Source organism: Amphiura filiformis, chromosome 4 (assembly GCF_039555335.1).
Source record: "Amphiura filiformis chromosome 4, Afil_fr2py, whole genome shotgun sequence".
Lineage (NCBI taxonomy): Eukaryota > Metazoa > Echinodermata > Ophiuroidea > Amphilepidida > Amphiuridae > Amphiura > Amphiura filiformis.
The window spans coordinates 71,433,870-71,448,301 of record NC_092631.1 but is presented as its reverse complement, the minus strand read 5'-3'; positions in this window follow the sequence as shown (position 1 = coordinate 71,448,301).

The following is a 14,432-nucleotide window of genomic DNA, read 5'->3' as shown; positions in this document are numbered from 1 at the left end:
GAACCAAGCCTTCTATTCATATTCTTTCTAGATTAATATCGGACGGGTTCAGTGGTCCGGTTTTTAATCGCAGTTGGATGAGTATCATGAACTATTCGCCAGTTCAGATAAGCTATGCAACCGTTCAAGATGAGTGCAGACCTGGGGACCTATCAGTACCGATCGAGTCAGTACTAAATTGACCCACGTCAAAGGTTGTTGTTTAAATAACCAAAGTTATCATACATAGGGACTGATCAATACGACAGGTTTAATTGGAAGATAATGGGAAATTTATAGATTTTTATAAGGAAAAGGGCGGGAACACGATCTTTTCAGATATATGAACTACCAGCAAACACACAACGTTTTACAGAAAAGGTTTAAATGTCGGGTTATAGAAAGGGTATAAAAACGTTTAAGGGTACTTGCCCATCAATTTCATTCAGGGGCGTGTTTGAAAAACGGCACAGCGCATTAGTAAAAAGAATAAAAAATACTAAAATTTTCACCAGGGTTCGAACCACTGCCAATTGCACTATGAATGCTAAAGATGCCTACTGTGCCACGGTGACCGTGGTTAACATTCGGCGATTTTCAAAGATATACATGTCAACACGGTGCACGTTTCTAGTGTATTGAAAATCAGATTTTGGTAGGAATATAGTCATAGAAAGACATATGACTCTACTTGTCTGTTTGTTTTTCATTTAATACAAATTAATTTTGATGAATTGAACTGGTACGACTCTTAGGACTCGTGATAAACGACGATTAATTTTGTAATAATAAAATGAAAACGCTGGGTCACTCACAACGTCATTTGTAATTCATGTCAAAACCCGGGGATGACCACACACATCCGTGTTACTGTATATGTGCGCAATCGATACTCAATGATCCAGACAATACCGTTTGAATATACCGCCCTTACGACGTATGTATGCACCTGCTTGACACATCTTGTCACTTGCGGGAAGATATACTATAGGCCTACCCTAATAGCTTACAATAGATACCCCACCGTAAATAGCTCTCTTCATTACCTCGCTGTGCCATTATATACGCGTAGTGTACACACTTTTGAACCATATTTTGTTCAAAAATGATAGGAAGGGACTGTTTTCAGCTAAAATGTTGGTTATCAGCAGATGCTTAATGATACCGGGAAGTGTTGAAGAAAGGTAAGCGTACTCTTTATTTATTCAAAATATCACATATCAATGAATTTAAATTGGAAATCCAAAATTCTTACCTTAGAATTATTGTAAAATAAAATCAAACCCAATTTAGGCTCCGCAAACAACGTCCAATTATTCCCATTGGTGTTTGCTACACGTGCATATAATAAATTATGATTTGGAGCTAATTTGAGAAAAGTTAATGCCTCGAGTTTCAAAATACACCGAGTGATGTTTTTTGATCAAAAACATCGACAATTCAAGACTCTGTAAAAACAAATCAGGAATTTTCTGGGATAATTGTAACTAAGTATAATGAAAGTTATGATCTAAGCTACCAGATGCATCATTAATTTCCTGACTATGATATTTAGTGGTGGGAAAAGATTATTTAATGTTTTGGCGGGATTATTTCCCGCCAAAAATTTCAACCAAAAAGAGCATGTAGCCTTAATGAAACATTTTTAAAAACGTGATGCAAAACATTTTGACAGAATGTTATTTAACTGTTGACAAATTTTGCAAAAATGTTTGCCCAAAATATTTTACAATATCGTTTTAAAAAAACGTATTCATGATCTTTATATAACCCGACATTTAAAATGTTATTAAAACCTTTTGAATAAATGTTTTAAAAACGTTTTTGTGTTTGTTGGGTAAGTTTTGTTGTTTCCAGAATTGATTAAGAATATCAGACAAACACCTTTTATAAATATCTGAATATAGCCTTGAAATTTATAAACAGCAGGTAACGCATGCATGGTCAGGAAAATATCTGTGGTCGGGGTGACCAGTGCCCAGGTTGTGTGTACGGAGAGTCGTTAGAGAGGTTTGGTGATGAACTTGAACTTATTATATATGCTTGAACTTGGCCTGACCTTTATATTATATTCTACCAGGCACAGCAGCACCCCGTATGAGTGTTGTTTTGAAGGCTTTTTGAATGCGTGTTTTGTTTGATATAGTCTTGATTTTTATAATAGCCCTTATAATAGGGCTGATTCACGGATCACGGTCTATATAGCTGTATTTATAATGCCGAGGAAACATTATTTGGGTGTAATAGAAGGCAGCAACCTTTATTTCTACTCTTGCGATTTCAATAAAGAGAAATAATTATACGCATACACAGCGCAAGTACCCTCGCGTAACCTTGCGTAATGTTCTGCGCAGAATGTGAACGCTTTATTGCGTTCCACACATTCAGAGCATTTAATTTCAAATAATAATGCTTTCGTGCGTGACGCATTTTGACAAATCACAGTGCCTGATTTTCAATAATGGGTCGTGAGGGTAATAGAATAAACAAAAACGCGAAATGCAAAAGGCGCGGGAATTTTCACAAGAAACATTATTTATTTATTTTGCATTCGCCCTGTCGTAATAATTTAGCCTATAAGCTCATATATATTGATCGGTCCCTTCAAAAGAATCTATTTATTTAAACGATATCAACATTTCCGTAATCGTAAAAAACAGAAAGAAAATGTATAAACTTACATTTAGCTGTAGATTTAGCAGCAGCAGTACACATTTCACTGTTATTCACTATCGGATATGTACTTTATTTCATAGTACTACTGCACTGTAACCAGGGAAGTGCCCTAGTTGAAAGCTGTTGTATTGTAACATTGCATTCAGGTCAGGTATATTGTTACGCTGTTCAGAATGAACTTTTGCCCACAGATTAATAACAGTACTCGACCCCCGGGACTCGACCATATTGTTGAGGGCGCAGCCGCAGACTACCAAATAACTCAGGTGAAATAACTTCTCCATTAAAAACAGGCCTGATTAAAAAGTACGTACAAATCAGGTGGTGTATGACGTGCAGTCCCTAAATTCAGTAAATTTTCATCGTCAACCGTGTAATTGAATGGGATTATTTTGAAATTTTAAAACGCTTGAAATATCACAAAAAATAGGCCTATGTTGATAAATAATATAAATACAAGCTAAAACCGTTGGGGTGCGATAATGAACCCCACAAACCTATCCGAGTATATGGAAAATGCCATACGGCCGGGCGGTTTCACGAGTTGCCGGCTCGATCATGTCATCCGCCGCCTGGTACAAATCAACATTCTTAATCTATTCTTAGACGGCGTTTCGGCGTTATTTACCCCGCGTAACAATATTTTTCACCATTAACGTCATCCCATCCCTGTATAAATTAAGGAATGAATTTTCATTTAAAGCTTCAATTTTGGATTTTAAAATTCATTCTTTTTTATTAAAAAATCTTGAAAAGCGACGCCGCTATTTCAACACTAAAACTAGCATTAAAACTTGTTCTGTTACTAGAAATTGGAAGAGGGTATACTTTTCTTGTATGATTTGTATTTGGTGGCTGAGCAGCGATTAGGAGTTTCTATTACAAAAGACGGAAAAGCGCGCTTCAGACTCCATATTGTACGTACAATATTGTATGTACAATACTTTTCGTGACGTCAAAAAGTATTACACGTGCAATAAATAGTATGTACCGGGAAAATATATATTGTGCTACAATCATTGGTTGCTTAATTGATACGTAGTTGCCAAATTTCTAAGAGTGGTAAATTTAGTGAGTGTTCGTGCACGGAATGATGAACATCTGTTCATGTCTTTTTGTATTCAACTGTACTTAATATTAAAAGGCCTATTAATACTAACGATATTAATAATATTAAAATTGTAATAATAATATAAATGGCACATTCAGTTCTTATTTATTTATTTATTTATTTATAGATTTATTTATTTAGGCCTATTTGTTTATTTATTTATTTGTTTATTTATTTATTTATTGATTGATTGATTGATTACTGATTGATTAATTGATTTAGCGATTCATTTATACTGACATTTAGTCATATATTGATTTAGTCAGTTTCTTAAGTAGGCCTATTATTTGTAGGCCTATGTATTTATTCTGGTTTTGATTTGATTGATACTGATATTTTCATTGTTTTTTAAAGTTTTGGCATATAACATTATACATTATAACACGTTGTGTTATGAATTTGCAACAGCTTTTTACATGTTGATATCGTTGAGGCATGTTATGATGGTGTATGTTATAGACCTACTTATGATCATCCCAATACATCCATAAACGTGTTAATGTGAAACGAGATTACTTGAAATATATATTTCAGAGTTGAAAGAGTTTCGAACATAATTCTGAAATATGTCTCTCTGATTGATTGATGGTCAAGAGGATTACGGCATCCTCAAAGCCTCTTGCTGTAATTCTCTAATCGATATCTATTATAGGACCGATCTTCTGAAATCCATACAACCGTGTCAAATGAAATAGTCTCGAATCATAATTTGTGCACGATACAACGATTGATACGTCAGATTTCGGAATTTTATTAAAAATAGGCATAAATCACATTGAACAGGTTGAATGCTGATGGCAAAAGTAGATACAATAACTATGGGTCGAATTTACATTAATCAGTGTCCTGGGGCCAGGATAACATTTAGGACTCCTTCGAATTCTAAAACAATACTTCACCAAATGTCCTTGCTTTCATTTTCTCATTTAATTTGTTTTAACTTTAATTAATTTCTTTATCCACTGGCTCTCTGGTAAATCCGGTATTGCCAAATATTTCTTGTCCATTACCCGTGTTAATCTATTTATTTATTAAAATGAACCATCTATTAAATTCCTATAATACAATGTATAGGCCTAGTGTATTTGATAACAAATTTGTTTTTATTTTTGATTGGAATTTGGGTTCCACTTCCATTACACGATTTCATAATAAGATATGTTTGGGCATGGCGGAATTAGTATATGATTAAAAATAGACATACTCTTAGGCCCCCTTTTTTAATGTTTGTAGGCCTACATTATTAATATCAATATTTATGTACAAAATGCAAAAGAATGTATATATATTTGATTGTTTTGTAAACATTAAATTTGATGTTTACTCATAATTATGTCTGGAAAGTCAGGGAAAAACTAAGGAGTATCGGTATTTAGTTTCCTGGGAAACTGGATCAGATGAGCAGTGAGTAAAAACATTTGCCCTAAATCTTTATTTGATTTTTATTGTTTTATGAATTTATTAGGCTACTGGTAAAGTACTGGTAAAGAACCTCCAAACGCACTCTAGGATTTTTCATCAGCAGCAGTAGAAATTTCTCTTGCATAGATTTTCTGGTGACCTCGCTTGGATTTAGCAAACAATGAACCGTCAGGGTTATAGCGCGTTATTTAATCTGATTCAACTCGTCGTGGCACGTATATTTATTGCACGTGTAATACTTTTTGACGTCACGAAATGTATTGTACATACAATATTGTACGTACAATACGGAGTCTGAAGCTAGCCTTAATCTTTCTTTTTTTATTGTTTGAAAGCAACGCCGGTTAGGCGTGTGCCGCTAATATGCAAGTGTATGTTCAAATAATACAAATCTATAATTGTAAGTTTATATGTAAGCCTGGGGGACTTTGGGGCGCGAGCAACCCCCCCCCCCGGGGGTAAAAGCAGAGGGAGGCAAAACAGAAGGGGCGGCGGAAGAAGAAGGGGCTGCAAAAAGAATTAAAAGAAAAAAGTGCGTAAATATTATTAAATTTTTAAACCTTTTTCATATCAAATGATATGAAAAAGGTTTTAACATTTTTGAAACAAATGGATATTAAGCCTACATAAAAATTCTGTGCTTTTAGGTCGCTAGCCTTTAAATTTTTCAAACCATAGCAAAAGAATTGGGTCAACCTTTTCGGGCTTTGATGAAGGAGGCGGCAAGTTTCTACAGCCCCCCCTCCCAAGGTAGGAACGGCCACGGTGCAGCGCGCCACTGCATTCACGCGAGTGTGTGATAATAAAAATGTTGAAAACATCAGCGCCGCGGGGAAGACAGCTCCATGCCCAGTGGTGGCGCCACGGGGCCCGGGGGCATGGGGGTCAAATTTCCCCAGTAAGAACTCTTGCCCCCTGTTTCCCCAGTAAAAACACAAAATTACGAAAATATTTGCGGTGATTTCACTTGCCCCTCCCCCCATGCCCCCCGAAAAAATTGCACACTTAACCTATTTAAGGGATCTGGAATGAGCGTTTTGAGCGTTTCGACAGTAGTTTGTGGGACATGAGAGCACCTCAGACGTATCGAATTGCATTCTAAATACGAAGCAAGTCTTTCTGATATCAAATAATTTACATTTTTGAAATTCACGATATAATACAAATTTTATGACAAATTATTAAACTTTGATATTTTTCAAATGTTTGATATAAAACTGTCCTCGAAGTATATTTTATAAATCTAATGATATATTTTAAAGTGTATGTAGTTGGGAGAAAAGCCGACGATCAATTGAAAATTTTGACCTTTCATATTGATAATATGGATTTTTTTCCAAAAAGACCTAATTTTTTTTGGTGTTTTTGGAAAAAAAATCCATATCTTCAATACGAAAGGTCAAAATTTTCGATTGATCATCGGCTTTTCATCCCACCTACATACACTTTAAGTACAAATTATCAGATTAACTTCGAGTACTGTTAAATATCAAAAATATCAATTTTTAATGATTTGCCATAAAATGTGTATTACGTTGCGAATTTCAAAAAATCAAAATTATTTGATATCAGAAAGACATTCTTCGTATTCAAGATGCAATTCAATATGTCTGATGTGTTCTCATGTGTTCTCATGTCCCACAATAAATACTGTCCAAACGTTCATACCACACCCCTTAAGTGTGCAATATTTGTTTGTCATTTAACATGTCTTGAGTGACATAAACAGTTTTTACCATGATAAAATCATTGACATACATGTATTTAATTTTACAGCAGAATATGAAATATTTATTTATCATTTAATCTGTTTTAGGTAGAAAAGGAGAATCGTTATACCTGTATCATGATTAAACAGTAAAAACAGTAAAAACAATTTTGTATTGTTATGTAACTGATGCATTCTTTTAGTTTTACGAAGGAACTCTTGATAAATTTGATGCAATCATTGATTTACATGTACAGCCATCTTCCCTGGTAAAAGTGGCACAAATGTGATTTTAGCCTTTCGTTGTTAACTAAACATATCTCGAGATTAAAATAAGCAAATTGAATAGAACAAACGGCATTTCAGAGCTAAGATAACGCCCTTGACGTTGATGTAAGCATCATGCCATAACGGTATTTTCTAATTGCCAAAGAGGGCGCTTTTCATTTGCACAATTTTTTTTGTACTTCCTTGTATTGAGTTTCATCATATTCATAAGGGGTGTGTAATAATTATGAGCCCTGGGGAGGGTAAAATTGGGGGGAGGCAAGACATTTTTGGCGAGGCAAAAGGGGGGGGGGCAAGCAATTTTAAGCCAGCAGGGGGGAAGCGATTTTTGGCACACATTCATGGGGCGCCTTTTAAATAAAACGCTCTAAAAAGGCTTAGGGAAAACAGTACGGAAACGCTTTAATATGCAAATTTTCCTGCTCGCTGCGCTGGCAACATATATCTAGACCATTCAAAGTTTGCCAATTGGGATCCCAAAAATTTGGCATGTGTAAGGTGGGGGGGGAAAGCGATTTTTGGCATGCCGAGAGGGGGGGGGGCTAGCGATTTTTGGCGGGCCGTTAGAAAATTTAAAAAAAAAGGAACACGCAGACCTGCTGTAGAGGTAAATTGCAGAGCCCGACCATTGACATAGCCCGAAACAACCGCTCATATCGATCGCATCATACCCGAGAATAAATCGGGCACTTGGGATAGTCGACAGGGGCCCATCGTGGTCAAGCAAGCTTGACAACGCGAAACAATCTCGACCGCGTGCATCGTTTTGATTTGCAAATTTTGAAAATGCACAACATTTCAAAAGCTGGTATCAATCTTTGTCAATTTAGAGTGTTTGGTAGGACATTTGGTACACGAACTTATCAATCAAATTGTCAAAACAAGATCCGAGTTTTTGGTGTAGGACGGATTACATAAGTGCGGACTTTCTTTTTGTGTTGTGTTTAGCTGATAACTAGGAACCTGTAATGGCCCATTGTAGTCATGTGACATCTGAGTGAATATGGCCAAGTAAAGATTGTCTGAGCAACTTTTGCCTGAATTTGTTTAATTTAAAAAAAGGTCAAATGTGATGCGATCAAGCAAAATCAGTCGGAACTCGGCAATAATAAATTTTCAGTTTCTTATAGTAGGCATGTCACAGTGGCTGCACAATACTTCTGCCACACTGTACATGCAAGCATAACAGTAAATTGAAAAGCGCGCGCATGAAAGTTGTTCAATTTTGGCAAACATGCATGCCGAAAAATTAATTTCCTCATATGTGCTATTTATCACAATTGTTTGAATTTTTGATATATGGTGTGTGAAACCTTTCTGTGACTACCATCGGTTTTTTTAAAAATAAATGTTGCTTCGTTTAAGAGCTACTACCTGTTTTTATGGATTGTTGAAGATCCCTCATAAATCAATAAATATAGGCCTTTTGAAAAATCAAGATCTACCACCATTTAGCTGAAATACTAATCTTTCTAAACATGTAAATTATTTCCGTCGACAACGAATGGCACACTTGAGGAAAACGATTTGAAACAAAACATTTTTTAAGTGAGTTTAAAGGAGTAATATTCCAAACCACAATAGCTCTAAGCCATTGTGTGTGTCCAAGGCCACACCATTTTTGTATACGCGGTATAAATAGAGGGGCTGTTCCTTTTACCGTTTCTCTTCCCATGTTAATCCAGATAACAAAATGTTAATTTAAAGTCTCATTGCAAATGAATTTTTATTTTTACTTTTCGGATTTGGCTTTGAGCAATGGTGACACATACCATATTTACAGAAAGAACGAAAATATTATTCCAGACACCGTCAAAATGTCAAAGTTTGTATTTTTTGTATTATATTAAAGTAATTAACTGCAGATTCTTTACTCAACATCATAACAGGTTCATACTTGACAAATTCATGATGAATGAAAAGACTTTTATTAAATATCGAAAAAAAAATTACTCATGGCTAATTTACATAATAATATCATGAATACATAATTAGCTGTAATAAGCTAATTTGCATAATTGATAACTTTTTGTGTATTTTTTTGTTATCAATTGAAAGAGCTTTGTATACATATGTTTGTGAAAACAACTGCACCCAGATATCATGTACGGTTTTCTTTTGGCATCAATTTTGCATATTAATTAGCTGAACTTAGTCATTTTTTCAACTTTTATTTGTCTGCAGATTGGCCGGAATGGCTAAAATAGTATATTTGGTTAATTTATTATAATTATTCAATGATAGATTTTTTAATTTTGTTTTCTTTGACGAAGTTAAAAAAGATAGGCAATTAACCTGTGATACTTAAATTAACGTTGCTTTTTCAAGTAAGTGTCCAAATAAACCTTCAAAATCTCGAAATGTGCCAATTTTGTCATTATAGCAATTTGTGGCAGATTTGCATTCCATTTATGAGCATCTTAAAATTGACACTACGTCACAATGCATTGACCGATTTCAATTCGGTTTTTTGATTTTTGATGCTTTAATAAAGGCCATTCATGCAGAAACATTAAATAACGTGTTTCTGCTGCCCTTATTTTTGAGGTGATATACCTACTTATAGGATAGTAAAAAGGATTTACGAAGCTGGATTTTGCAGAAACCCCCATTGAAATTGAACAACCAGTTCCAAAGATATGAGCAATTAAAGCGCTTCCAAAACAATAGGAAACAAAAGGAAATATTGCCTTTGTTTGGCTATATCTCAAAATCAATATTTCCGAGTTCCGACTGATTTTGCTTGATCGCATCACAAATGTTGATTTTTTCGTGTTTTTCATGTGCAACAAAATATACACTGACTGTACAAGTGTTTATTTTCAAAGGCAATCAAAATTGATATGAGGAGAATTTAAAGTTTTAAGTTTAAGGCGTGGGGTATGGGCGAACTGGAAGTACAGGTATCTGGAGAGGGGAAGCAACGAGTTACCCCCAATCACAGCGGCAGGTAGTCACTGGGCCGCCGAGTGCGAATATGTATTTATTTTGGAAGGTTCGTGTTTGTTTTAAATTTTGGGGCGTCTTTCCAAAATTTGATATTTTTGGTGATATTTCAAAAAAGCGACATGCCAAAGACAACTCTTTGGGCACTATAGTTTGTTATAGTTATTGCAGTTCTTTTCCACATACCTACGTTACCATTTGCTTTGGTGATTTACTAATATTATATATTTTGTGACTGCAATTTGGCGTTTTCAATGCGTTTTCAGCTTATCATGAATTTAATGCAAATATCTAGTCACACTCCTAATCGTCGGCTTTTGCAGGCAACAGAATGCAGATTGGCTCACGATAGATGTCGTATTCCTATATGTGGGTCACTTGATGATAAAATTACTTTGAATTCCTTGTAACAACATACAAATTTGCGTCTGGAAACCGGGTCTGGAACTGATTTTGGGACAGCCATAGACTTCAGCGCCGTATCAAATCTCATAACTAAAGGCCACGACTGGCGAGTATGTTTTTATGTTTCCCGCACGAAAGCTTGCGTCAACATCTATACTATACTTCTTTGGAAACGTTGACCTTTGACCATTCTTTGTAAATGCCCTGCTATGACCTTGATTATGTAGACCTTTTTCCAAGGGGGGAGGCAATTTTGTGAAAAGTGGACAAAATTTGGACCTTTTTTGTTCAAAAAAGCGTAAAAACCTGACCTGAAATGTTGAGACTTTTTTTTAAATACTTTTCCAAATTTGCGTACGGGCCTGGACTTGATTGGGGACAGTAAAAGCATCCACTTTACTGAGTTGTTTAGCACCTGGTCAGTAGATAATCATACAGGGATACAAGCAGCATGGTCAGAAGTTTAACATGGTGTGAGCATGGTGAAAGGCCCATTATTGATTAGGCGCGGATATATATATATATAAAGCACAAGTCCTTTGCGTGCATATCAGAAAATTATAATAGAATGTTTGGAATTTTCTAACTAAAATACTAACTGCATTCTGCATTCTGCATTATGTATTTATCTATTTATTTAGGCCTATGCCTATTTATTTATTTATTTACTGACTTATTTATTTATTTATTTATTTGGTAGATAAGTAAGTAATATTCCATGATTCATCGGTTTATTATTGATTGTTGACTTCAATATCAAGGATTACTATCAAACTTCTCACAGCTTCTCAGTTGGCTTGTGGTAACGCACTGAGTTTTTTAAAAGGGAGATCTCGGGTTCGATTCCCAGCTCGGCCTGTTTTTTTCAAGGCTGAGAAAAAAAATGCAACTAGATATATTGCATCCTCAGAAGGCTGCGAAGTCCAGCCGTGACCTTGAAGTGATCTTCTATGACCTTGAAAAGATTTGGAACACAATTGCCTTTTCATAAAAAATGTTGGTATTACGTTTGATAACAATCTACCTAATAAAATAATTTGACCTTTGTTGACCTCTGATGACCTTGAAATGACCTCCATTTTGTTTTAAATCATATCAATACTACATATTCTAATTTAGATTTAAATTGGACGAATTTTGGAATTTGACCCATTTTGACCTTTGGTTGACCTCTGGTGACCTTGAAATGACCTCCATCATATTTTTAATCCTACCGTGATTACGTATACTAATTTTCATTTGAATTGTGCAAATTTCAAAATGTTACGCTCATTACACATCCCTTAAGAATCGGAATTAATGTCATAAAGTGAAGACACATTTTAAATCGGTCTGTGATACTTTAGGAATATAAGGTACACATGAACATGACAATTAATTTTGTACCTAAGCCAAGGTTTTTTTTACAAAATAATATAAAGAGAGGCAGGAAATAAATGTTCTCACGCAGAAACTTGACCTTGAGGTCGCACATTGTAACATATTTAAAGGCCTATTCAGCGATTTGCTGATTAAATCAAAACACGCTCAAATTCATCAAAATTCAGATTTTTAAAACATTTTGCAACACTCTAGTCTAGGAGCATGGGGTTTTGCAATATGGTGGAGTTCAACACCCATGTCAACCAATCTTTGATACATATGGGGTGTTAGCAGGCCAGTACACGGATTTGTTTGGGGGTGGGGTGCTGATTTTAAAAAAGTGGACTTTTTTCAAGAGGGGTGGGGGGCGATGTTGTGAAAAATGGACTTTTGTATACTTTTTGCTATGGGGGGTGTGACCGCACCACCCCTGCGAACGGGCCTGGGTGTTAGTACAGACCCTCTACTGCTAGGGGGTAGTGGACTCCAATTGTAGGGTAGGTTTTTTTGCTAGAGGTCGGGTAAAAAACTGGAAGTGCTTCGATTTTTGTGAAAGATATATCATATTACTCGTCTCGTGACGGATTACATGAATTAAGAAAATGTATAGTTTTAGGCTAAATGACAGGTTTTTGGTTGTAGGTTGTTGGTTCAAAATATCAACTTAGGCCTACAATAACTCCGATTTGGGCAAAAATGGTAGCACATTGTTTGTGTATAGCTGAATAGAATCAGAAAAAGAATAGTTTTGCATATCTACTGTGTTTATTTACTGAGATAGAGGGCAAATAAGGCCAAAGGCCATTGGGTGGCCATAGGCCACTGTTGACCTCTGGCTTCCATTGCCCATAAGTGGTAAAGTAAACAAATTAGAAGGTAGATTCTATACCGTTTTTTACAATCGCAAATTTCCAATTTGCGAGTGTTCTGTTTTTGGTCAGTTCTTAAGTTAGGCGGGCAGCCTAACTTATTTCTTTCTTGCCATTTCTTTCTTTCCTCTTTCTTCTTTCTCACAATTTGCTACTACTGCCACATGCTTGATCGGATTTCGACAAAACTCAGTCACAAGCAGTATTGGGTAGCTGGCTACAAAAGTTATGGGTTGTTTAACGTCAGAGGTCATCCAAGAGGTCACAGGGGTCAAAAAAGGTAAAATGCTCTGATTGAGCTGAAATTTAAATGCAATGATCCTTATTGTTGTGATAGCCAATCATTAGGAACTATCTCATAGTGACTAATCACGCATTACGTAATTGGATCGCGCATGCGCAAATATCACTACGCCTACCAGATATCAATCACCTAAATGCTAACCTGATAAGTTGTCATTAAAGTGTATATTTGAACCATACCTACCGTGTCTGACTATTACATCACTTATGACATTCTAAACATGTTTAAAACATTTTAGAATTCATTGAAGGTCATTAAGGGGTCAAAAAGCGGGTCAAAGGTCAAGTTTTTCAAAATGCTTCGATTGAGCTGAAATTTAAATGCAATGATCCTTATGACATTCTAAACATGTTGAAAACATTTTAAAATGCATTTAAGGTCATTTAAGGGCAATAAAGGGGTCAAAGGTCAAGTTTTCAAAATGCTTCAATTGAACTGAAATTTATATGCAATGATCCTTATGACATTCTTAACATGTTTTAAATATTTTAAAATTCATTTAAGGTCATTAAGGGGGTCATATAGAGGTCAAAGGTCAAGTTTTCAAAATGCAAGCTTTCCACGATCAAGATATATTAAAACCGCAATTAATGAAACAGTTTATTAAAATTAATACTATCCAGCACAAAGTATTGCTGCTTGATCAGATCGTCCAGAGAAATTCTCATCTTCTCTGGATCGTCACAGTCATCCGCCTAACTTACCTCGTGCCCTTGCAAAGGGCACAGTTGCTCTAGTTCTTTCTTTCTTTCTTCTGTCAAACTTTTAACGAGCCATTGTAGCCATATGCTTTAGGCCAATGTAACCATATTTGGTCACAAGGACCATTGGGTAGGGGCACAAATGTTACATGACCAACTCGAGGTCAAAGGTCATCCAAAGGTCATTATGGCCAAAATGTGATTTTCACTAAAAATGTTTCTTCTGCCACAAATTACATAATACAATGACGTCACTTGCATACCTGCATCGCCTTTAGCCAGTGTCTAAAAGTTGTACAAAGAATTGGGGTCAAAGGTCATTAACATTTTACAGGGGTCAGGTCAAAGGTCATGCAGAGGTCATATTTTAGAAATGCATTTTCTGTACATCTGTAAGGGGTACGGGACTCACACTCTGTGACAACAAACTTGATGACCAGGGGAATATATTGGAACACTTTGCAGGGGTCAGGTTAAAGGTTATCTGGGGTCAAATCTTATAATTTCTTTTTCTGGACATCTGTAAGGGGTATGGGGCTCAAACTCAGTGAAAACAGATCTCATGACCAGGGGAACATTTTGCAGGGGTCAGGTCAAAGGTCATGCAGAGGTCAAATTTTAGAAATGCATTTTTGGACATCTGTAATGGGTACGAGGCTCA